This window comes from Ictidomys tridecemlineatus, chromosome 6, assembly GCF_052094955.1.
Source record: "Ictidomys tridecemlineatus isolate mIctTri1 chromosome 6, mIctTri1.hap1, whole genome shotgun sequence".
Classification (NCBI taxonomy): Eukaryota; Metazoa; Chordata; class Mammalia; order Rodentia; family Sciuridae; genus Ictidomys; species Ictidomys tridecemlineatus.
Genome location: NC_135482.1, coordinates 128,578,999 through 128,606,904, shown reverse-complemented (window position 1 = coordinate 128,606,904; position 27,906 = coordinate 128,578,999).

Here is a 27,906-nt window from a genome sequence, read left to right as displayed (position 1 = left end):
AGCTCTCTCTCTCTCTCTCTTTTTTTTTTTTTTAAATTCAGACTTAGAATGTTTTCTGAAGCAGCTCCTCATAACATAGTAAAGCTACGTAATATCACCATATATGACTACTCCATTCCTAGTCTTTTAGGAGCCTCCATACTGATTTTATAGTGGTTATACTTAGATTATAATCATGCAAACAGTACCAAAATGTTCCTTGTGCTCTACATCCTTTTCAACAGTTATTACTTGCATCCTTAATGACTGTCATTCTAACTGGAGTGAGATAAAATTTCAGTATAGTTTTCCTAATTGCTAAAGATGTTGAACAATTTATTCATACATTTGTTGGCCATTTGCACATAATTTCTTTTTAATGACACTTCATCTCTTCAACAATACCACCTTCCTTGGTCCTAATTTTACATGTTCTTTTTTGGACCAGCAGAGAAAGTTTTCCAAATCTTTCCACTCTACTTCTTATTCTCTGTTCTCACTACAAATCTGGTTAAAAACCGACAGCGATACCCGTGTCACTGTCCTTTTTGGGTACCAGGGTTTGAATCCAGAACCATTTAACCATTGAGCCACATCTCCAGTGCTTTTTTAAATTTTTTATTTGAAGACAGGCTCTCACTAACTTGCTGAGGGCCTCACTAAATTGCTGAGGCTAGCCTTGAACTTGTCTTTGCCTACAAAGCTGCTGGGATTACAGGCATATGATAGTCTTGTGTGATGATGCATAATGAAAAGAAATCCAGTGATCCACACAATCAAGAGTGAAAATAGTCATATTCCAGAGTGTTCTATGTTGGTAAACTATGGTGCTCAGTAGGTTAGCTGCACTAAATCTTTAACTTAAAATATTTTCAAGTTACTATGGGTTTACTAGAATATAAGTCCATTGTAAACAAGGAGAATCAATAGTTATCATGACTTTTATAGACTTTGTTATTGTTATTTCTTTTACTCAATCTTGAATATTAATATTTTTCCAAAAGCAGAACTATCCTGAATGACTCATATTTTTTATTCAGTACAAAATCAGTCTAAAATACTAAACCAATTAGATTTCAGTCACTTAAAATCAGCTAAAATGCTAATATATTTACTTCCTAATCTCTTACTAAATTATTGATATTTTGATTTCTATTGTTTTGGGTTGGTATTTCAAATTTATTTCAAGTCCTCATATATTTAAAATGATTCAAATACATTTTTATTAATTTAAATCTTTAAACTATTATACATACATCCTAACTTAATTGATTTATATAATAAAAAATCTTAGTTTTCCATCGGTTTTTCACCATATACTTCATTTTCCTAAGAACACATTTCTGTAATATTTTCCCATGGAAGAATTTTAGTGAGAGGCATTGATTTCAGCTTGTGTAAATTTCTAAACTCTAATATGTGGCCAACGTCACTTGATATAATTTGAAAAGCACTGAAATAAAATTTCTAAAATATCTAGAATTTTTAATGCAACGCCATACAGATAAAACATCTCTTCAAGTAAGTGTAGATTCCAGTATATAACAATAATGGACTATTTGAAAAATATTGATTTGAACACTGACCATGTTTCAAACTTTTACTATCATTTTCTATGGAGAGAAACTTTTTCTTTTTAAATTTAATTACACTTGAAGTTACTCTCCATGTTATAAAGTGACAAAGGAGAAAGAATAATTGTTTTGAAAGTGGTTGCAAAAGCTCTGCAATTGTAAATATAAACATAAAAATCTTTCCCTCACTAGGAACTTTCAGGACAGATTTTCTTCTGTATAGAAATTCTAACTTTTTAAATAATGGGAACATTTAATAATCTATTCAGTCAAGATATCTATTAGGTTACTCCTGCCAGCCTTCACTGTGAGCCATTGTTTCCCACATCCGTTGCTGCTGCTTTTAGTGAGGTATGTTTCAGAAACTTTTATCTTTCTCCTGAGACAAGACTGTCTCTACTTTGTTTCCTTTATTCTCCTGGCCTTTAGATCGTAACATTGTCCATTCACTTCTGATTGACAGATCTCAGTGGTTCTGTCAAGGATGCTGGTCCCCAATGCCATGAAACTGTCATTAAAGATCCTGGCCTTACAACTAAAGCCAATAAAAATTCTTCATTGCTATTTTCCAAGCTAGAAACACTGTTTTCCTTGGGTATTTTTACAATGCTTCAGTAAACATGGATATACAGTCATAATAATTTTATATACATATATATATGTCCATGCTTGTGTGTATCATATATATAATTATATATATGTGTGTGTATATCTATCTATCTATGTCTATATATCTCCATATCCTTTTTGACATACTGATTTAATTTCCTTTGAATGTACCTCTAATTCTGGGACTGATATATTATGCTATAAAATGACAAATGTTTTGTTTAAAAGTTTACTTATCAATTATGCATGTTGGTTAAGTTAAACACATAACAAATAACAAGTCCTTTAAAGAAATCAGTATCATTACATAAATAGTACTTGGTATACACAACAGATATATTTTTATTTTAAAAAGTTTTTTATTATGGAAAAGTTGCAGAAATCATAATTGAAAAAAATTCATCAAATTATCATGAAGTCAGCATACTTTTGTGAGTAATAACCAGTGTCAGATCCAGGCACTCCTTTCTTCTTATAGAAACTCTCATGTTGAATTCTAAAACATACATCTTGCCTTCTTTTCATCTTTGTATGAACAAAATAACAGCATATGATTTAATATAGTTGACTTCTTTTATTTATTATTATTTATGAAATTCATACATGTTATTGAGCATGCATTAACTTTGTATTTTTATAAATTGTAAATTATTGTGTTTGTAAATATATCATAATATATGTCCCCACTTTCATCTGGATGAACATTTTGTTTGGTCTAAGATTTGATTGTTACAAGCAATGCTGTCATGACACTCCTACACACATTTTGGATACTTCTCTCATTCTTTCAGGTGTGAATTTATGGTGGAACAGAACTAAGTCACAGTGTATTCACATGTTCATCATCAGAAGATAATTACAAATATTATTTATTTGTTTATTCATTTTGCAAAGGAGTTCTTTATTATCTTCATTATTAACTTTTCCCAAATGCCTCAGTCCATCCGTGTCAGTATGAAAATACATCTTATAAAGAGGTAATTTATAAAAAACAAAATGTGTTTCTTATAGGTCAGCAGGCTGGGAAGGCCAAGATCAAGATACCAACAGATTCAATATGTGATAGTGGATCACTTTTTAAAAATGGTGTCTCTGACTGAGTCAGTATTTGTTTTTATTGTGATGATATTCTAAATATATGTGCCTTTGGTATTTATAGTCTTATTTCTGTATGTTCTCAATTATAATATCTTCCAGGAAAAACTGTAGGATTGTGGATAACATTAAGGACTATCTACTTTTTTGTTTAAATTTTTTGTAATACAAATTCTAAAAACTTTAATCTCTGGTTTTCAATTCCCTAATGGAAATTATTAGAAAGTATGTGGCTTTTAAGATTCTACAAACCTAGCTGTCAAGAGTTAAATAATGAGAATCAGGGTACACTGAGATTTTTTTTGAAGACTAAAATGTATATAATCTAGATAGCTTAGTTGAAGAAAATGAATTCTGACTTAAAAAATTCAGGGCCTTGAAAGGTGCCCAGGAAACAGACACCATAAAGCTTCAACTCCATTAGCTTCATGCTAAACCCAATTTGGTAAAGCACATATATTTTAAATAACTCCTCAGGTAATTTAAGAATACTGAATCAACAAATCATAGTTTGGAAACTTTCCCTTTTATCTTCACATGACCAAGTTCACAAAGTTACTGCATTTCATATATGTATATATGTACATGATTTGTACAGGAAGTAATTGTTCAAATATTGCTCTTGCTGCGTAAAATGTTTGCAGCCTCATTTTATATTAAAATTAAACACATTTTCATGTTTAAATAAATAGCTCCATGAAAAATTACTTGAATTTTCAGCTTCACCCAATCCCATCCTCTGGGGAAGAAAATAGGACTGGTAAGTAAGTTAATAATCAGTGATAACTACTATAATGAAGCTTGAATAAAATTCCTTAAACTTTGTAGTTAAGATAGCATTCAGGTTTATGAACATATCTAGAGACAGAAGAATGCTGGAACAGATCCCCACAGCACAGAAACTTCTACAACTGGGAGTCTTCCAGATTTTCTTCTCTGTACTCTTTCATCTGGGTATTCATTTGTACTCTTTGTAATAGCTTTTTAAAAGAAACAAAAAAAATTACATTTCTAAATTCAGTAAAAAAATTTTAGCCAATATGGAACCCAAGAGGAGATCATAGGAACCATTGATTTATAACCTGTTATTCAGAAATATGGGAATTGTAAATTTATGATTGACATATGAAGAGGGAAATTTTGAGGCACTAAGCCTTTAACCTGTGGAGTCGGTGATAGTTGTAGTTAGTTAGTATTAAAATTGAAGTAAATTATGTACATCCAGGTGGTGGGGTCAGAACATTGGAAAATTGCTCAGTGTGGAGAACTAACACACCTGGTGTCAGAAGTGTTGCAGGTAGAGAAATAATTTCTTTTTTACTTAAGGTCAGAGAACTGTTTTTGTGTTTGTTTGTTTGTTTGTTTGTTTGTTTTTTGCCAGATAGGCCCCTGGATCCTAGACACACTTTTGGAGAGAAAGGATGAAAGGATGGAGGTATGAGGCTGCCTAGTTAACCTGTAGTCTGAAACTAAAACTTCAGTTATGCTATGATGCATTACTAATAATAAAAGTTACAAATGGAATTTTAAAATTGTAGTAATCCCAAATCTCAAGCAGTGGACTCACTAAATATTTACGGAAATGCAAGCTAATAGGAGACAATGGTAAACATGCAATCCTTTGGTTATTTTTTCCTGTAATAGATGGAATTAAACAAAACAAAACAAAACAAAACATTGCTGTATCAGGCATTAATGCTAAACCAAGCACAGATTTCTGTTAGCATAAGCTTTGCTGTCCTCAGAATTGCCCACACAAGAAAAATGTATGCCAGGAAAACAGAAAGTACCTCTCATGCCTCTGGTCACCAAGAAAGAAGTCAATAGCAAAATTTTTAGGAACTGACATAGAAAAAACATCTTTCATAAGGAAACTATTTCTCAACTTGATATTAAAACACAATTCATCATTGAAAACCTTAATGATTTTACATTTTTTTTCTTTTATTGAAATTTGTGTTTAAAAATGAATCTTTTTTGTAAAAGAGAGAGAGAGAATTTTTTAATATTTAGTTTTTAGTTTTTGGTGGACACAACATTTTATTTTATTTTTATGTGGCGCTGAGGAACAAACCCAGCGCCCCATGCATGCCAGGCGACCATGTTACTGTTTGAGCCACATCCCCACCCTAAAAATGAATCTTAACATGTATTCACTAAATGATGTGGAGGAAAGGAGGTCATAGTTGATGAGTTCCTGAAGGACTACAATATTAAACTTCATTTTCAATCATACTGATCATGCATGTACTTTGATTCAGACATTGGTTGAGTCCCTAGAGATAAGAAGACATCATAATTGATAATGTCCATGCTGTCATGGATTTTACTGTATAGAAGGAAAAATATAGATTACATAATTATTTATAATAAATATTAAATAGAGTACCTATTGAAATAGGATCTTCAAGTGCAGATAGAAAACCCATATGAAAATTTGAGGAAGACTTTTCTGAAAATGAAATATTTTAGCTTATGTTTCAGTAGAAGAATACAGTGGGTAAATAGAGGAAGAAGAAAATGTTCAAATAGTTATCATAATCATGTAAACATCTAGGGGTGAGAGAAGCCATGTTATGTTCATTGAACTAAAACTTTAGTATGATGAAGTGAGAAGACATAGATGATAGTAGAGAGATTAGGGGTTTGGAATGGACATAAATAATCTTAGATAGTTTGCAATGTTATGCCTTAGCAGTCAAATTCATTCTCTACAAGTAGGAGAATTCTGAATAGAAAGAAAAAAATTAACTGCATGTTAATGTGAACAGTAGAGAGGAAGGGGCATGTTCTGGTAATTGACATGAGTCCAGCAGTAAGCAAATCTGTCTTCTACTACTGATGGAATTGTGGGGTTGGTTACTTAATAAATTTTAAGATATAAAAGACACAAATTTTAAGATATTGTAGGAAAAGGGAAACTACAAAAAAAAAACAAAAACAAAAAAATTGCCCCAAATATATAAGGAATACTTATGCACAATAATGTTTTATGAACAATCTACAATGTCAAAAAGAGCTAACAGTTGCATTTAAGAAATAGATGGCTAAAAATTTATTAGATTGAATGGGATTACAAGTGTCAAAGCTATGTAACAATGTACTTGGTAACGGGCCACAAGTGAAAAATCAATGTTTATAGAGAATGACTATGAATAGTTGGGGAAAGAGATGACTAGCTACAGGTTTAAAAGGCTATGAGTAGATTTCCTATTTTTTACTTTATATTTTGTATATGTTTAGATGATACTGGTAAGAGCTAGCTTTCCAAAAGCAGGGCATAGTGGTACACACCTGTAATCCCAGAAATTTGGGAGGGTAAGGCAGAAAGATTACAAATTATTGGCCAACCTCAGCAATTACGGATATCCTGCTAAGAAGAAGAAAAAAGGAGGAAAAAAACCTGACTTTAGCAAAGTGAACTAGAAAATCTAGGAAATGGATGTTAATGATGCTGACTGAGAACTTTGGAATAATGAGATTGTTAAGAATCAAATAAGGCAGAACACTTGCATACCTATGGAATAGAAAAGTAAAGTGAGGATTGATGCATATAGAGTTATAAATGTGTCATGCAAAGTCAATGACCTTTATTTTGCAGGCTCCTAGTGCTTCTATGAAGTCAGATATATATTTATGTATTCAGGATAATTATAGATAATAATAAGGTTATGATCTGTGTTCCTGGACATAGACATGATTGGTAGATTTCAGATCAGTAGTAAAGAATGAGCAGTATGTTAAATGATCTGAAACAAAATAGTACAACACAATCAGGATTCAATATAGACTTACAGAGGACATTAATTTAAAACAATTATTGCAATTAATCATCACTTTTAATGACAATATAAATTAGAATATTAGAAATCTGTCAGTCTATCTCTATATTTACTTATCTATGTATCTATAAACCTGGGGTGCCAAGTTTTCTGCACCCAAGTAGTTAATCAACATGCTGATTAGCCTTCCTAAGCATCAAATTGAGGCGTAGAGAGGAGGGTGTAACTCAATGATAGTACAGTTACTAGCATGCTCAATGCCCTGGGGTAAGTTCCTAGAATAAAAAAAAAGAAACAAAGAAAGAGAGAGAGAGAGAGAGAGAGAGAGAGAGAGAGAGAGAGAGAGAGAGAGAGAGAGAAAGAAAACAAACAAAAAATAACAATGAAGATGAGTCTTTCAAGCTAAATAAGGCAAAACTTAGAAAAATTTCCCTGTGTTTTTAGGGAAAGAACTTGCAAAAAACAAACAGTTGGGAGAGAGAAGGTAGTTATAATCAACAATGCTTTTCTGAAAATGAAATTCAGAGAGAAAAAATTTTCAAAATCTGAATTCAACATATCTGAGGATGTTACAGTTGGAAGTTTACCTGTTGGTTAGTCTCTCTCCCTACCTTGAATCTTCTTGAAATGAGAAATGGAATCTCCACAGCTGAGTTGGAGAAAGTGTCTGGCAGGAACTGGAAATGTTATGTCTCAGCAGCCTTAGCAGATGTGTTGGCAGATATACCTGTAAAAAGCCTCATGTCTTCCCCTACTTGGTAAGTTAGGAAAGCAGCCAAGTTTTCTGCACCCTTGAAGGGCAGAGAGATTGGCAGAAAGAACTATTCATCAGGTTTCTAGGTCTCCATTTCACTCCCATTCTAGAGAAAATAGTATAGATATCCAGGCTTTCAAGAAACAAGCATTTTAGGCAACTCTGTGGAGAAGTGAAATATGTAGGACAAAGACAGCAGGAGTTAAATAGTCAGAAAAACAAACATGTATGGAGGCCAGTCAGAGAATAATGATCTCTTCTAGTTCCTTAATTACAAAAGGTAAGTAAGCACTGCTGAACCAGAGATCAATAGAATAAGGAAAAATGAGAGAAATATACTGATAATCAAATTGAGTTTAAACATGGCCTGACTGTCAAATTACATGACAAAATGTATTTCAGAGTGCATAGATAAAAATTCCTATCATCATTTTGTATTATTGTTATACATCATAAGAATACATTAGATGATACTGTAATTAAGACTCTAGTAGGATGAAGAATAAAGATCACATAAAAAATAAGTCAGGTCATAGAATTTTAATTAGAAACAATTTTTAATAAAAAAATCAAAGAATTGTTTAATTAAGTTCAGATAATATCCTGTGATGGGGGTGTGATTATTACAATTTTAAGAATAAGGAAATATCATCTCAGAAAATTACCAGTCTTTAATTATGCATCTAATTTTTAAGGGTGAAAAATTTGAACTCCTTGTTTTCTGAATGAAGTGCATATACATTTATTGAATTATCTGTGAATTCAAATTATATTTGATGAATTAATTTACTAGCAATTATCATAATTACCAGTTGGCCAGTAATTACTATACATAAAGTAGAGTTGACCTTAAAATTCTTACTGTTCAAAATATTTTTTCATGTTGATTTGCATCATGTAAATATAGTTCATGAACAAGTAACTGGTTATTACTCAAGTCTAAGGTCATGTAATATGCCCCAATACATTGTATCCTACAGTAATGGAGAAAATCTTGCCTGATGGATTATTTTCTAACTTCAACTACAAAATATTTCTCTTGAGAAAATAATATGTTTCTCCCCCTTTATCCACAGAAAATTCTCTCTCTCATTGTGACAAGATTACAGGTCTCTAAAGATTCATTTTTTTAACATAATTTTGAAATTGCCATGAAAACTTAAGAAATTTCTCCTCTAATTTTTCATGTATTTACCACCATTATAAACTTTTTTATTCTGTAAATTTAAAAATCATATACTTATTATGTGTACTATACTCTTCAAAGGAGCTTAACATCCATTATTATGTCACAAATGATGAATATTTGATTACATAATAGCAAGATAAATGATTAAAGAAATCTTCTACTGTAAAAAGAATCATTTGTTGTTTTGTTAAAAGAGCAAGCATTTATTCTTAAATAGTATTGTTTTCTATTATTACAACATACTCAGTATGTTTTACATATTATTTTTCTATATTTTTTTCAATACTTGGGATAGAATCTAGGGGTTCTCAGCAGAGCCATATCCCCCTCCCCTTTTTATTTTTAGACAGGGTCTCTCTGGGTTGCTGGGGCTGGCCTCCCAAATTGCAATCCTCATGCTTCAGTCCATGGAATTGCTGAAATGACAAAGATGCTAACCATGCCCAGCCTACTCCCTCTACATCTTGATCACTTTCTATACTATAATTTCTTCCATCTCCAACAGAATCCAGATTCGTCTCTCCTTTTTGATGCTGCCTGCTAATGTGGCAGTCATATCCAATTTGGTATCATGGCTACCTTTGGACCTCTCATTTATCTTTAGACCAAGATTGTCAAAAAGATGATCAAAAACTCAGTCAAGCACAAGTGAGACAAATTTGTCAAAATCAAGTTTTAATGGGTGGAAATTCAAATGTATTGATAATGGTGTAGAGAAGACTCAAGGGCCATATCTTCAGGTGCAAAGTTGGTTATGGTGTTATTGGGCTGATTTGAAAATCAGCCCAGACTTACCCCATTCTGTTCAGTCACCTCACCCTGTGTGACATGAGCCCACTCACATAGAAGCTAATACCTCCATCCTCACCTACTTGCACCCTGACCACAATATCCTTTATCTGTAAAACTAATGTCAGGTTGTTTTTCTGAAAATGTAAGTTCTGCTCTTCTGAAAATTTAATTTCTGAGAGTGTACAACTTGAAATTTTTCTACTTTATGTAATGTATCATGTGATTATAATTGCCTCACGAGCCCCACCTTCTTTATGGTTTTAGTCCTTATGAGCTGGTTTCTGCCTCCAGTTGTGGTTGAGGGTTGCAGAACTGCTTGATTCTCTGTACCCTCAGCTTCAGCCAGAAACAAAGTTTTGTCTTTACCTTCAAAGAACTCTAAGAATTATTTGGAAATTTGGAAATAGCATCTTAACAGTGGGAACAATAAGAAAACAAGGCACACCCCAATAGTTTCTGGTTCCTGATCTGCATCACCAATGAGCTGAAAGTGCTGTTAATGTGAAAAAAATCTTCCAGTGTGTGAAGCACTGCTGCTGCCTCTGTGTGGGTCTTTGTTTTTTACCGAAGATTATGTTAGCAGCCAAATATACTTCATGAATCCCATTTCTGATAAGTAATTCAGAGAAAAATTCATAATTTGCATCCAGTAATTTTGAATATTAAACAATATGATGCAACAGTACATTTTTGATTACAGGAATTTTTTTATGACAATGATAATAATTAGAAAATGTTTATTAAAAAAAGTCTTTGGTATGTCACCCATATGCTTTAATAGAATGATAAGTTTACTTGGGACAATCTGCTGTATTGGGAGGTTTACTGTATGATGCTCTGGTAAGTCACAGATTTGCTATAAGTACAGAGTTTTCACTAAACAAATTGCCAGCAACACAGACAAAGAGGATTCTGTTACTTCCACAAGTAGACAGATTCTTTTGTCTTAGACTAAACATAAAGATAGATTCCTGCAAAGAGTGTAAAGAAATAATGTTAATTGTCTAAGTCAATCTGGAAGTTTGAATAGTGTGAGTGCTCAGGTGAGGTTTGCACCTGTTTCCAATATTTGAGACAAATGTGCATGGAAAATTCCATTTCTTGCCAGCTGGGATTCCAAAAGCAGCTGGAGATTCATAAATGCTTATGCAAAAGAGGTGGGAAAATATTTATACTTGCATAAAGCAAAGAAAAAAATGTTCATCTTTATTTCATAAAATAAAATCAAAAAGCTGTAAGCACATTTTAGTAATGTGGCTATTTGCTATACATTTTATTTTTTATTAATAACTTTTTGTGACTCTGCCATCCTAACTGTGCAATCAATTTACTTAAGCAAATATTATTTAGATATCTACTATGTAATGAACTATACATGAAATCATGTAAAGATGAAAAACATATATTCCAAACCCTGATAAAATTGCACTCCAGAAACAAAATGAAAAATAAAAACTGACATTTTGTTATATACATGACATTTTTTGGAACTGTATAGAAATTATGCATATTAACAAATTTAGTGTTGATGGTATCTGTATAGTTGATATTTTTAAAAAGTTAAAAGATTCATACACAGTATCATAGATTATGGAATTCTTTTACGAAGGAATGGAATCAGTACCGAATGGAATATGTACTGTTGCATCATATTGCATCAATTTTCAAAATTTTACTCTTTTCTTGCCTTTCTGTTTAAAACTTTATATTTTTAGAGTCTAGCATGATTTTGATTCTATTTTAATATCTATGTAATTTTTAACTAATAGATATAGCATGCACTGAGGTTATTATTACTAATAAAAACAGATACATACATTTGAAAACTAGTCTTTTTGTGCAAGCTATTATTGTTACACAGACAATATTTGATGTTCATCTATATTGTTACATATTTCAATTTGTAATAACGCACAAATCTTACATATACATTATAAATCTCTGTCTTACTTATATTCCAAGATGATATAATCCATTGAAGTTAAGCAACTGGAGCATTTTTGTAAGATGGTCTTCAGAAGTGTATTTGATAATACTTGGAACTAAACATTTGGGCTAAAATAGATATGCAAAATTATGAATTAAACAAAATTTAACTGAGTTTAAAAATTTAACTCTAGCTCTATCTTTTGCTAAAGTTCATGTGTATCTATAAGAAAACATGTTGAATAGTATATCTCTAAACGTATAATATGCAAAGTTTTTCTCCCATAACATATCTTAAGACCAAGATTTAAACAAATTTTGGAAATACTTATTTATATATAAATCTGACATTACTATTAATAACTAATTGATCAAACAGATAGGAAATATCTGGATTACTTTTGCAATATTCTATGGATAGTAGATGGGATTATGCTGGAAATGAGGAAGAATCATAACCACACACACTAAACTATAGGTCACAAAGCTGAACAAATACACGTAGAGACAAAAAAAAAAAAGTATGTGCAAATATAAAATGAAAAAACCCAAGATACCTATCATTTGTTTATATGCTTGTACTACTGAAAGCATTTTTCATGAAATTACTTATTTAATTATCATCTAATGGCCACATTTACAGGTGAAACCTCTATGCAGAAAAACTGTGTTTTCATTTCTCAGCCAACTGCAATCTGTATATAATCTCATGTAACATGTTCTTACAAATGCTACCAGTATATCCAAGGTAACTCAGTTAGTAAACGCAGCGCCAAAATTATCACACCATATGCTTAAACTCTGTAGTAAAAGGAAACTTACCTGGCATATCTTAAAGAAAATATGTGGTTAGAAATTCTCCCAATTAAAAAAAAATTATGTACATTGAGAAAACATGTAAAAAGAAATAATATAATAAATTTAAGACTAGTATAGTAAAAATAACACTTTGTTTTTTAAATTTAGCATGAAAGAAAGGACACTATAGAAATGAACTATATGCAGCTATCAGTCAGTATCTGAGGAAATTGGTTTGAGAAATCCCTGGGGATACCAAAATCCATGGATGCTCAACTTCCATGTAGAAAATGACATGATATTTGCATATAACCTCTGCACATCCTTTCATATATTTTAAATCATTTCTAGATTATGTATAATACTTAACACGTAAATGCTGTAGAAATGGTAGTTATTTTGTAGTATTTAGATAATAATGACAAGAAAGAAGAAAGTCTGTGCATGTTTAGTACAGGTGCAACTAATTTTCTCCTCAAATATTTCAGTCTGCCTTTGGAAAATAACAGTGTTTTTGGATGTGTAGATGCTAAATCTACATATGCAGAGAGTTGAAAAAAAGGGAAGAAAATTTTAGAATGAAACCAAAGATCGGTTTTCTTATCTGACACAGATTTTTCTTTACAATTTAGTAATAAATATTTGAGCATTAATTTTGAAACTTAACTGCATTTGTTCTCTGAAGACAGAATGGTTTGCTTTGAGTGAAGATCATTAGCAGAAAATCATCTACCTTAGTAATGTAAATGCAACTCCAAAGGATAAATTTAGGCATTTATTCTAACTCTATCCCTACATATAAAACCAAACAGACCTCAAGATCCAAGATATATTGCCACCTTGTTATTCAGCTTTCTGTTACTATAATAAATACCTGATATAATCAACTTTCAAAGAAAAAAAAAGTTTTATATTGGCTCAAAGTTTTATTTTGGTCCATGACCAGTTGGCCCCATTGCTTTTTGAAAGGCAGAAGGGCATGGAAGGATAATATGACAAACAAAACCACTCATCTCTAGGACAGGAAGTAGAAGAGAGAAAGAGGAAAGGGTAGGGGCCCTTGGAGGAGTGAACCTCAATAACCTCAATATTTCCCAGTAGGCTTCATCTCCTAAAGGTTTCACCACTTCCAAATAAAGACACAGGCTGGAGATAAAACTTTTCACACATGGACATTTGGGAGACATTTGTCCGAATCATATAAAGTATAGAGCATATTGCTCCTATCCCAGAGCTGGTAGAATGTATGTCTTTGCCTTCAGTTTTGAAGTTTGTATACTCTATAATTCAGGAAGAAAATAAAAGAAAATATCCATTCTGCTGCATTTTCCCTGAATTTTGTCTATCTTGCAAAAATAAGAGTTTTAAGGAAAAATGAAACCCATTAATCTATATCTAGTAATTCCTTTTTTCCCCCATTAAATGCTTTAAAAGAACTATTCTTATAAATTACCTTGGACTACTTACAAAATCCCAGTCCTTCTTGGTCCTTGTAAAGTTGAACATTTCTCTGAGCTTAATTTAGTCTCATGGTATTATTTCACAATCTTCTTTGCAATAGTGTTCCAAATGACACCTCTGGATCCCTTGAAGGATTCTAATGCTGAAAGGGGCTGATAGACTTGAAAGTCAGAGATTATCCCAAGATTTTACCTTCCCCGCGAGATTTTTTTGATAAGGACTTCTGGTACCATAAGCAATATCTGCCTCCATCACTGAACCTGCGACATGATTGTAATAAGGTTGTGGTTTTCCTAACAAAATCTGCTGCCCAAATTCCAATTAAACCAACTTTGCAGATCAGTTCTCTCTCTGTTTTGAAAATCTAAGAATGTCAAAGATGATTTAGCAATTTTTTAATGGGGTGGGGTAATGGGGATTTAACCCAGAAGGACTTTACCACTGAGCTACATTTCCAGCTATTTTTATTTTTTTATTTTGAGACAGGGTCTCACTAATTTGCTTAGCTTGGGCTTGAATGTGCCATCCTCCCATCTTAGCCTCCTGAGTCTGAGTCACTGGAATTACAGCTGTGTGCCAGAATGTCTAGTCTGAGAATTGTTTTCAAAGAGATAAAAGGTTGTTAATTTATAACATGACAGATCAAATAGTAATTTATGAAAGGATTGTGGCAAGATGGGTGACAGTCCTTTTCCTACCCTTGAAGCTTCTTCGGACATTGCCAGTACCTGTACAACCTTGGATCCAATTGAGCAGCAATACTAGCATTTCCTTAATGAATACAGCTTCATGGCTCAGGATTTTTCCTAGGATTCATCTGTTATTTTGAAGTGATCATCTTGTGCTTAACTCTATATTAAAATCCCAGAAAATTCCTCCCTTTTTCAAGAATCATTTTAATCACCAAAGCTCATAGAACTAGTAATTATAGTGTCCAGCAATTGTTGAGTAACAATGTATGGCAGGCACTGTTGTGATCTCCTTGCATGTTTATCTCATCTAGATCTAACACTACTATCTATCAGATACTGTCAAATGAATTTTTCAAATATATAAAAGAGGAACAAATTTCATAACTTCATAAATTATTGTTGTTTATTGCTTTTTATTAACTTTATTTTATTTATTTTTATGTGGTCCTGAGGATCAAACCCAGGGCCTCATATATGCTAGGCAAGCACTCCACTGCTGAGCCACAACCCAGCCCCAAATTTTTTTAGGAAGAAATCACATCCTAAATGAATTAATTTGTTTAAACAGTCACTACAGTCCTAGCAACGCTAGTTTCCAATGTTGGCAGTAATCTCATCATTGTGAAAATGGGAAGTTCAAATGATATCAAAGGGATTTTTCAGTCTATTGATTTTCAAAACATTCTCTTTGATAGAAGCACATGATTTTCCCTGGATTTTGTCTATCTTGCAAAAGTAAAATTTTAGGGAAAAATAAAACCCATTAATCTATATCTAGTAATTCCTTTTTTCCCCATTAAATGCTATAAAAGAACTATTCTTATAAATGACCTTAGACTACTTACAAAATCCCAGTCCTTCTTGGTCCTTGTAAAGTTGAACATTTCTCTGAGCTTAATTCAGTCTCAAAGTATGTCTGTTGGACATACTTTCCCCTGAAACATGGGTATTTGGTATTCACATCAGTAGGAATTATGATCTGTAGAAGATCAAAATACTTCATATACTTTTGTAGCTTCAAATAGTTAATTCTCTACAAGAGTAAAAACTAGAAATGTAATTACTGTTTCCTATTATTAAGTATACAATTAGTATTAATGTTAATAATGTTGAAATTCTTTAGCTATAAAAATAGTATTTATGAAAACAATTTTAAAAATTAGCTATCAAGGAGAAGTGGATAATATTTGTTATCAAAATAATAAAATTTCAAATAACATTTTAGAAAAATTCTATTGTTGGATATAAAATTATCAGAGTCGGCCTTATTAGAAATCATGTATTACATGTGTTTATTTTCAAACATGTCACACTTGCCAACACTGTTTGTCACTTTCCTGGTATATACTCTGCCATTCAATTAATTGGGAACATATCACACACAAAACCAAGTATTTCAAAAGTACTCATATTATTCCACTTCCAGTATCTATAATGGGTGCTCTACCTCCTTCACAAGTGATTTGTTCACATTTAATTCATTGTATGTATTTATCAAAATTAGTTATTCCACTACCCAACTACTTCATTTCTATGGGGTCCTTAAGAAGCTTTCATAGTACTTGTAAAAAATCACTGCCTTTATAGAAAGCCTGTCTACCCCATTCTCCATCTTAAAAAAAAAAAAAAAAAAAAACCTCTCTTGCACACTCAAGCCCTATTGAGCTCTCAATCTTAAATCCTGACCTCTGTGATTGCAAGACCTCGGACAAGCTTCTTAAAAGTCTCTTCCATTGATTTTAATTCCCTCCTCTTCTAAACATGTAAAATGTTATTGATATCATATTGATGACATATCAGTGCAATGTCAAAATTAACAGGCATGTCAGTTAAACCCTTACATATAAAAGATGGTTGTTTATGTAGCCTATTAGTCAATTTCTACATTTACTTTAATATCTAATTTTATGACCCTCATATTTCATATCAGAAATCATTTGTATTGAAAAATTTAAATTGATATTTCTATCTAACGATTAGAAATTTATTTTCTGTAAATAAATATTATTATGCATTTTACATATAATATTATACTGTATTTCACAAAGGCTTACCACTTTATATGCCTAGAATGTGATGAAATTACAAAAACAACATATAATCTCAGTATGGCAGCTAAAATAACTGCTCTCCTGGCCTCCATAAAATATGAAGAAAAATAGGAAAGAATAAACTCAAATGCCCTTAAAATATTTTAAGGTGTGAAATGGTCCTTAAGTCATGTGGTGAGCCGTTCCTGCGGACTGTGGTCGCCATTACATGATGGCGCTGGCTCCGTTGTGGTCTGTGAAGGACAACTCCATATCAAAGAGAGTTGGCGTGTTCCCAGCTCCTTATCAGAGAAAGTTGGCGTGTCATTTTCTAGCACCCTGTGAGAAGGGTACACGTGGCAGCTTTGCATTGGGGTTCGCGGTGCTTTATTAAGGCTGGGAGGGGCATCCGAGGTAGTAGTAGAAGTAGAGTAGAAGAATTATTAGAAGAATGTCAAGGGCCTGAATAAACTGCTGAAAGAAGATTCCTGAGTCGCGTCTTCCTTGCGGGCAAGGGGGGTCGCGACAAAGTCACACAAATGGTACATTAAATTATGGATGTCCTTATTTTATTTTATCCTAATATATTACAAAAATTAAAACACTCAATATTTGAAAACCAGCTATTCAATAATAATTACATTAGGAATTGCATATGTCCTTAGATACTTGACTAATTAAAATATTAGATCTTGACTAATCCAAATTCATTTCACTAGGAATTTATTATGATAACATTAAGATTGTTAGATAATTGTTTGAAAGCATATGTATATAAATTTTATTATAAAAATAAATATCTAATTATGATTCTTCTACATAGAAAATATTTAATATAATTCTTTGAACTTGCATTATTTATTGCTGAATCATATTCCACTGTACAACTATCCATAAGAAGAATGAAATCTGACCCCTATTTCCCACCATGCACAAAAGACAAATCAAAGTGGGATCAAAGACCTAGGACTAGACCAGAAACTTTGCAACTGCTAAAAGAAAATGCAGGCCCAACCCTCCAGCATAGTAGCACAGGTATCAACTTCCTTAACAAGATTCCTAAAGTGCAATATATAAATCCAAGAATTAATAAGTGGGATGGCATTGAATCCAAAACTTCTGCACACCAAAGGACACAAATAAGAGAGTGAAGGGAGAACCTACATAATGGGAGATCATTAAGGCTGTCTTGAAAGAATATGATATATTTTGACTAAGACTATTATTTACATAGTCCAGTAAGAATTCATGCATCATCAGAGTTTAAGTGCAAATGTGTTGTGTGTAAATATGCATACATACACACACATATATGTGTGTGTGTGTGTGACTGCTCATTTATTAAATTGGCTAAATTTGAATTTATTAAGAGAAAACAGCATACTTTCCAAATCGACAGATATAATTAGAAAGGTGAATAATTTTTAGTTTTATAATCATAGTCTGCACAAAATCTATAGCCACATTCTTCATAACTAAACATGTTTAGGTGGTTGATAAAGAGGCAATTTCTTCCTTTGTTCTCAAAAGCTTAGTTTCTTCCTCCAACAGAGTAAGAGTACAATAGTTTTGCACTCTCTATAACTAATTTCTGGAGTTTTTCTCTTTAACTGCAAATAGTCACAAAATATTCTTCTTCCATAATGAAAAGTGAAAATACTTTTAATTTTCTACCAATATAATGCAGATGTCTTATTTTTCTTTTAGAAAATCATCTGAGTTATTATTATTCTTCTAACAAATATCTAAATACATAAAATTTGGACCAATTAACTCTGAATTTTATTTTGTTTAACAAATTTCTTCCAAAAATCATATTGGTTATGACTTTTTACACTTATGTAAAATCCAGTATCCACTTATGATCACTTAGGATTTCTATTATGTTTGCCACATTTGCTTTACTCATTTCATCAAATTAAAGAGAACTTAAAGCAGGTGTGGTGATGCCTGCCTATAATCCCAGCCTCTCAGGAGGCTGAGTCAGGAGGATTGCAAGTTTAAAGCCAGCCTCAGCAACTAAGTAAGGCACTAAACAACTCAGTGAAACCTTGTCTCAAAATAAAAATTAAAATAAAATAAAGAGGCCTAGGGAAATAACTCAGTGGCAAAGTGTCCCTGTTTTAATCTCCAGTATCAAAAAATAAATTAAAAAAATAAAAATTAAAGACAATTGAACATTTTGTGGGTGAGTAAATACCAAAATGAAATTTCTTTTGACAAGTGATTGATGTAATTTCATTACAAATATCTAGAATAAAACTACTTCATATTTTAAAAAATCTGAATAATTGTAATTAAGAAGGTAAACATAGTTGGTTTTGTGTGAGAAATTTTACAAAATCCTACTCAAGCACATAAACTCATGTCCTTGAGATGGTGTCATTGTCCTTTTTAAAAATAAAGTTGCTTCATGGATTTTCAAGTGAGAAAACATTTCATACCTCATAAATAACCTCTGGCACTGAAAATCAAATTGAGACTGTTTCCAAATATTCTATTTTGAAACTGCAGAGTATTTCCTTTGAAAGATAAGATAGGTGCTTTTGGAATTTGGGAACTTTTTTTTTTTTAAGAGACTATTTGACCACTTTCAAATATTTGCAAAATTTTTCTAGAAAGAGGTGAAGTCTGCTGGCTAACAAAGCAAAGCGTATAGAAGGAAGAATGAGGACTAGTTTATGGATATAAAAGGAGACATCTGTCCAGCAAATGTTGAAGATTTCAAATAACTAGAAGCAGACAGAGACCCCACACCCATTGTTTCTGAAAATATTAATTATCCCTGCCTCATGTCAGAGTTCATACCAGAGAGCCTTGAAGAAGTTTCATGATCATATAATCCTGTAGTGACATCAGAAACACCAAGATTAACCCTGTCTGTAAGGGCAGGGGAGGGTTCTACCACAAATAGGGAACTCTAGCTCCACAGTGTTCATTGAACACCTTGCATCTTTTCTCCAACACTGATGGTGGAGCTTAAGACAACTGACTTAAGCAACAAATTTGACAAATTGAACATTGAATCCTCCGTATAGACTTTCTTTCTACACATTTACTTTAGAGGCTAATGAATTTGTGGTAATGCTAAATATAGTAAAGCAGAAAATACTAACATATTCATTTATTATTATTATTTGACTTAAAATGTTTTTTCCTGGACACCTGACTAAACAAGGAAGAGTAAAATGAAATGAGAATGATTATATAAGTTTTGAATGAATGGGCTCTGATAATTCCATTTCAAATTTGACTTTAGGAATATCCTAGATGTTGAAGTCAACATTCTTTGATATCAGAAAGTTCTCTTTAGAGAGTCTAACTGGGGAAAAAGATCCTCCTCTAACTGAAGATATCATGTCAAATTAAAGAACTTCATTTTGCCAGAGGAGCAAATGGACTGGTGACTGCTGAACTGGCACTTAGCCAGCCATATTGGCTAAAGCAATAATAAATGTCAGGGCCAACTTGTTCTCAGATCATATATGTCAAGCAGTATCTCCATAATTTCAACTGTCTGGTTCACCACCACCTTGTGAAAATTTAATTCAAAAACTCTTGATTCCTTAGTGTATTCATTTTAAACCAATATAACAATTGGTACAGATAACAGAAATGGATTTCACAAGGCTCATTTAAATTAGTGTCATTTAATGGAAATAAGTAAATATTTTCAGCATCATCCTACTTAATCTCGCACATGACTGTTTGCTGATATATTAGGAATTGAATACTAAGGTAATTGTGATTATATTTCAAATGGAATGGTTTATTTGGAACCATGGACTAATCCAATTAAAAAGTTTATTTCAAATATACGTTTTATTTGCATTGGGCACATTTGTCATGTTGCACTGCAATTTTGTAAAGGAGAAGTAATAAATATCTAGTGCCTCAAGGACTGTTATGCTTTGTTTAGTTCTAAATGCTAAAGTATATATTTCAAAGTGTGTGCTGTAATCATGCCAATATAATTAAAATTACCTCTGATACAAAAATTCAAAACGAAGTGTTTTACAAAATATTGTAAGTAGGAAATAAATGACAGTTATCATTAGAAAACAAAAGTATATGAGTAAATACTCAGATGTGCACAATGTATGTTATTTATTCATTTCTAATACTTACTTGTTTAAAGAGAGCTTGCTCAAATTTAATTATCCCATACATTGTAATATTAATACCAATTATCATTATCATTAATTTTACTACATTGCAATTTTGTACAGGGAATGACACTGAATATTTGTTTAGAGTACAGGCAGGTAAGAAAATCAAAGAGAAAATTTTAATCAGGCTTATTAAGAAGAAAAAGCAAATTAATCATAATACTTAGACCTGAATACAGTTCTTCTAATTTGGATTTGTGATTGTTTTCTACTCTAGTGGATCATATCAATTTTAATTGCTTTCTATAAGTTAATTAGAAATCAAATCACGTAATTTCACAAGTTTTCTGTACTTGTAACTGGGCATGATGGCCTGGGCCTGTAATCCCAGCCACTCAGAAGGCTGAGGCAGGATGATCCAAAATTTCAGGCCAGTCTAAGCAGCTTGTTGAGATCTGAAGCAACATAGTGAGACTATGCCTCAAAATAAAAATAAAAAATAAAAATAAAACGTGCTAAGGATGTGACATAGTAGTAAAGTGCCACCGGTTTCAAGCTCCCGTACCAAAAAAAAAAAAAAAAAAAAGTGTTTTCTATAGTTTTATTTAACATACTGCATGTATGACCTTGAAATCTCTGACAAACTAAATGATTTGATATGGTAAGTGTGATATTCATATCCATGCAGACAATTCCATTTGTTTGCTATCTGTTCATATTCTCTTTGTTTACCAAGAGAACTTCAGTACTACTCAGAGTGGTGGAATCAACCCCAATCTAAAATAGTATGTTCAAAGACTTTCATGCAGGTAGAAGTGGTTATGTGCTTCATTTCTTTCCAGTAAGATACTATATGACAATTATTGAAGAAGAATTTTAGTGGGCAAATTCAGATGGCATTTGCCTTTTGTCTTTTATTTTTTCCCTTACATACTATTTCTTGCCTGAAAATGTAATGTCTGAAAAAAAAGCAGACACCTTATTAGCATAAGCATGAAAAACATTCACTAAGAATGACATAAAATGAATCCAGGTTTAGGGCCTGGATAATCTCTTTGAATCCAGGCCATGACTCCACAATGCTTTCATCTAGACATCTCATGATCTAGGAAAAATAAAACCCCACATTTGTCAGGTCAAAGATAATTATGAATGATACAACATGGAAAACCTGGGGTAAATAATGGACTTAGGGGGCTGTATATATTTTCAATAAATACATTAAATTGGAACATTTCCTGATAAAACCACAAACATTGCATTTTAAAACATATCAATACAGCAATGGCTATTGTGTAGCTATGTGGAAAATTAATTTCAGTTAACTCATTGTATGTGATGGTTAGAAAAATAAAATTAAATTATTTTTTTCTCTACTGCTATGCATTGTTTTTCTTCCTTTTCATTTTCTGAGTCAGGAAGTCATCCGAAGGTAGAGTGATATTATGCAATCTTGATATGTAACCCATTTCCTTTTTCAATACTGAAAGAAGATGATAAAATTAAGTCAAAATTTAATTGAAATAGATTTATTAAACTTCTCAGTTTTAAAGATACAGACACTTGAATTTTAGAATTTATTTTAATTTTTCATGAGGTATACAATCTTATAAATTTTAAAAGATACAGTGTTAGGAAACAAATTATTTTGTTCCCACCTTTTATAAATAAACCTTAGATGTATATTTAATTGCTTTCTAAATTTATTTTATTTATGTGCACATTTAAAAAAGATGCATATATGTGCATAATATATTAAAATGTATTTTATTAGTGATGCCAACAAAAAATATATTAAATGCATTTATTAAGTCTCAAGTATGCTGCTAATTAATGGTCATTACCTTGTTTATTTTATGCCTGCAGAATATGAATGACAAAATAATATATTGTAGAAATTGTTTTTAAATAAATTTTTATCCTAATTCATATATTTCTGTTGTAATTATTTACATGATATTAAAATTTATTTCAAAATTTGTCTGAATTTATAGATAATTTTTCAAGTAATCTCTTCCTTTTTCATTTCTGGAAGACTAATCTTTATCCTTTTTCTCATCTTGTGCTTTCTTTATTTTACACTTGGGAATAAGAATATATATATATATATATATATATATATATATATATATATATATATATATATATCTCCCAAACAGGAGACAATGGAGGATGAGGAGAAAGAAAACAACCCCACCTCATTCCCCAGGTAAAACTAATTAAGCCCCAGCATGTTGATTTATATCTGTGCCTCTAATATCAGCATAAACGACTAATATCAGACAACTACCACAATCTTCTATAAAGGCAGAGGAACAGAAGACACATACAAACCTAAGGAAGGAATGTCAGAACACATTTATAGAGTTCCTAGTGTGTCTCTGGAGGACTAAAAGACCATCATTTCATCAAGGAAGTGAGAAATGAATCTGTGAAGGCTACAACTACTTCTCTGAAAAGTTCAATTATGGTGTCCTATATGAACTGTGATTTTTGATTTATTGTATGAGATACTGTCATGGAAATATATTCACTGGTAATCAAGGACATAATAATATTGAAGACTGGCAGATATTATTAGGTGGTGGTGTTTAACAACAAAGGAATAATTAAAATTAAGACATATGACCAGAAAGGCAATCAAAGTATGAGAATCTTTGAAAATTACTAATGGATCATCAATTCCCAGAGAAGGATGGCAACTGAACAGAGCCCATTCTATTACTAGAGCTGTGTAACAAGAAAATAAAAAAAAGGGGGGGGGGGAGAGGCAAAGAATTGTGAGCTGCTGAGGGTTGAAAAGACACACCCAAATACAAAATATCTCAACCTATGATATTTTACAACCTTCAATTTAACTAGTTAAGGTATAGAAAGGGATTACTTGAATGAAGATGCTATTACTACCTAAGGGTATTTGTGTGTTTGGTTATATTATATGATGCGCTTTTCCCAGAGAGGCCTACAATTATTTATCATAGTATTTGGAATTTGGAAAAGAATATCCAAATTTTGAGAGTTTTTGTTTCTGGATCTAAGCTGATAGTGAAATCAGTGTACCTGACATGAAATCACAATCACTATCCTTCTGGTCAAAGAGGCAATTTATAAATGCTAAGTTATTAATAGAACCCAAATGCATGCCATAGTTGTGTAGTGCACTCAAAACCCCAGCCTAGTGCAATGAACATTGGCACAAGCCTGTAATCCCAGCAATTTGGGAGGCTGAGGCAAGAGGATAGCAAATTCAAAGCCAGGATCATCAGATTAGTGAAACACTTAGCAACTCAGGGAGATCCTATTTCTAAATAAAATATTTTTTAAAATATAGACTAGACTGAATTTCCAAATCTTCCAGTATGCAATTGAGTTACAGATATTTAGCATTTTAATATTTTTAAAGCATGCATTGATAAGTTCATTTGGAAGTTAAGAGTCAAACAACAAGATCAAGAGCCCAATGGACTTTTCTGCAATTCCTTGCTGCATCCAAGAAAGTAAATACAAACCTATTATCTCCTCCTAGTAGGAGCTGCAAAGACTAACACCTTCCTCAATGACTTAAATAGTAAGGGTTGAATCTTAATTTTCTAAATCTTTTACCTGATCATGCCTTTGGGGGAAATTGGATCATGGCTTTTGTCTGTGGACTATCCTAAACTTAATCAAGTTGTAACTCTGATATCAGGTTTTGTGACATATGAGGTATCTTGATTGGCAGAACTCAACAGATTCTCTGACACTTGGCATTTCAGCTCCTTATCTGCGAAATGAGTTTTTTTTTTTTTTCCCTTTCTATTCTCCTGCAGTAAGTATAAACCAAAGCAGTTCACTTTAATGTGTTAAGGAGAGCAGTCCAAAGAGATCATCCTATTTCAGGGCTTTATTAACTACCCTGATTTCTGTCTTAATATGATTGACCAGAAACTTGATGATCTTATCATTTATTAAAAAAAATATGACACTCACTGGATCTGGCACCACAAAAACACATGGACTTTTAGACAATGGCGGAAAATATTAAAAAAAAATGATAGAAGGAAATTAAAATTAAAAAAGTTATTGCTCAGAACAATTAATGGGTGGACAAAAATATCACTACTACTTATGTATCCTAAATCAAGGAGACTGTGCAACAGTTCCAATGTGTGTGAAGTTGCGCTCACATGAGAGGTATATGACATAGCCAATAGAATGACAATCAAACACCAGTATGCTTAACTGAGTGTCTGACAAATTCCACTAAAACTGTCACAGCACAGAATGTTGTGACTTCTGCAATACATTATTCATAACATGAAAAGCATCTTTAGATGTTTTGTTTTTCCTAGAAGAAACTAAGACCTGAAAGAAAAGGAAAACCTAAACAAAATTCTGGTAAACAAACAGGTTAGTAAAATATGGTAGCATTACCTGCCAACCAACTGATAGATGGCTTGAAAGAGAGTAGAGAAAGGAAGTACTCCAAATATCCACACTGAACTTAGCTAATTGCTTAGTAGGAAGGGATGCATGGGACTATCTTGTATCTGACCCTTTCCTCTCTCTCTGCTTCTTGACTGTTGTGAGCCAAACATCTTTCCTCTGCCATTTCCTTCTGCCGTAAATGTTCTGCCATACCGATGGAGGTGGCTAACCATGAAGTGTACACCAAAATAAACCTTTCCTCCCCTAAGTTCTCTTTGTCAGGTACTCTGGTCACAGTGACTCAAAGTAGACAAACACAGACAGGAATGAAATCTAGGTATTTTCCACCAGCATGAGACTCCAATTTTTACAATGCCCCAGTTACTATCACTGCTCATTCCAGGAGCAAATACTGTCATGTAGCCCTCAAAATGATATGTTTCAAAGATGTTTGTTTCCGTGTTGATTACATCTGACACATTTCACCAGTAAAAAGACAGTAATTTATTATTACTGGTTTGGCATTGTTTCTGAATACAGATTTTCCTTCCTTGATCACAGTATTTCTTGCAGCATCATCAACTCAAATTTCATAGACTAAGTTTTTTTTTAAACATAGAATCTCTTACAACATTGAATTACAAAAGAAGACTATGTAAAGAGCACAGAATTGACAAAGAAATCAGAATCCACATATAAACGTTTCTTTCATATATGGCATCATTCAGGTATCTGTATGTGAGCAATATCATTTGGAGTAGTCAGGTTGCTGTCCTCTAGCATGTAGTATGTATGTTGGGTAACATGATGTCAGATATTTGCCCCAGTTAGGGTGCTTTGTGCATTGGTCTCTACACAAGTGATGAGAGTAAATTATCTCCTTTCTTTCAGAATTTGTACTTAACTCTTCTGCAATGGAAATCTTGGTCTTCAAGGTGGGGGATTTTTTTCCCATTGAGCATAAAGAACAGATTTATTGAATTTGAAGAGCTATCATTTGATTTTTTTTGAAAAGCAGTTATATATGAATTAATATATTGGTTGACATAAATGACCCAGATAATCACAAGGAACCAATAAATGTCTACATGACATGATTTTTTAAAAAAGTAAATTTAAATTAAGTTTGAATCCCAAATATTCACCAGAGTATAATGAAAACTAAAAACAGACATTTACAGCAACTGTGCCTAATAAGGATAAAAGCTAAACCATACTTTTGGAAGAAGATCTCATTCTCCACAACTTGCTAAGTGCTGACCAAGGGTGATATAGATCTAGAATTTTTTGTTGAGGAGAGTGATGAAGATTATCATCTACACTGGGTCCATTTACAGCAGACATATTTCCCTTCTTCTGCTAATAGTCCTATATTGAATCTATTTTAGGGATTAAGATAAGTACTTTATAATGATCTCAATATAAGAAGTTCTGAACAAAGGAAAGTATGTCCAATGTTCTTCCCCTACCCTCCCTATGAAAACTCATCTTGGACGGCCTTTCACTCCAACCATTACTTTTGGTATTTACTTCATGAACTTATATCACAATAGTACCTCATTTCACCTAAAATACATAAATTTACCTTCTCTCCTGGAAATTCTCTCCCAATGCCTGCAGGAACCTGTTTGATAGTCATGAAGTGCATCCTATAATTTAGAGGAATTCAATTTCTGAGTGGAAACCTATGACTAGTATGAGATGAAAGTCAGTCGATTACTATCCTCTTGTCTGTCTCATAGGTGGGTAAATTGAAGCATGTTTTACATGGCTCCTCATTATCTTAGGATTGAGTTGTAGTAGCACAAATAGTAACAAAATTATTAGTGCTTGCTTAAACTAACATTTTCTCCTTTGGACTTTCATATTCCTCAATCTCCCTTTTTCTGGAACCACTATTAAAATATCGCCTGAGTTCCTAACACATGCTTTATCTTTTTTTTTTTTTTAAGAGAGAGTAAGAGACAGAGAGAGAGAGAGAGAGAGAGAGAGAGAGAGAGAGAGAGAGAGAGAGAGAGAGAGAATTTTTTTAATATTTATTTTTTAGTTTTGGCAGGCATAACATCTTTGTTTATATGTAGTGCTGAGGATCGAACCTGGGCCGCAGGAATGCCAGGCGAGCGTGCAACTGCTTGAGCCACATCCCCAACCCCGCACATCCTTTAACTTAATGAGGGAGTCACAAGCTACAATTTCTACATTCAAACAGGGTGATTCTGTGACCAGGTAAAAATCAGGTGGCAAGATAAGACAGAGGTATTAAGAGTTTTTTAAATTACTTAATATGGAAATTAGACAAAAATATGAGGCAAAGGGATTATGAAGGGCAATGGATGTGTCTGTGACATTGAAGAATTGGGGACATTAAATGGAATGAACAAGTAAGATAGTACTTATGATGTTGATAATATTAGTTGTATGTATCTAGACTGTACACCATAAAGTTGAAAGATGTGTAGAAAAATGAGTCAATATATTAAACCATTGTGAAATGAGGGATAATATTTCTAGAATTAAGTCCTTAACAACAACATAAAGGGAGTTGTTGTTCTATTTTGAAAACATGATATTCAAATTTGTTTAACAATATCATTCCCAGAGGCTTAGTATGAAGCTGAATTTTAAGAGGAGTTAGAAAAACTGGTGTTCTCAGGAGATGGCTTAAATACAACTACATTGTGAATATAGAAAAATCTTGGGACCAGGGAT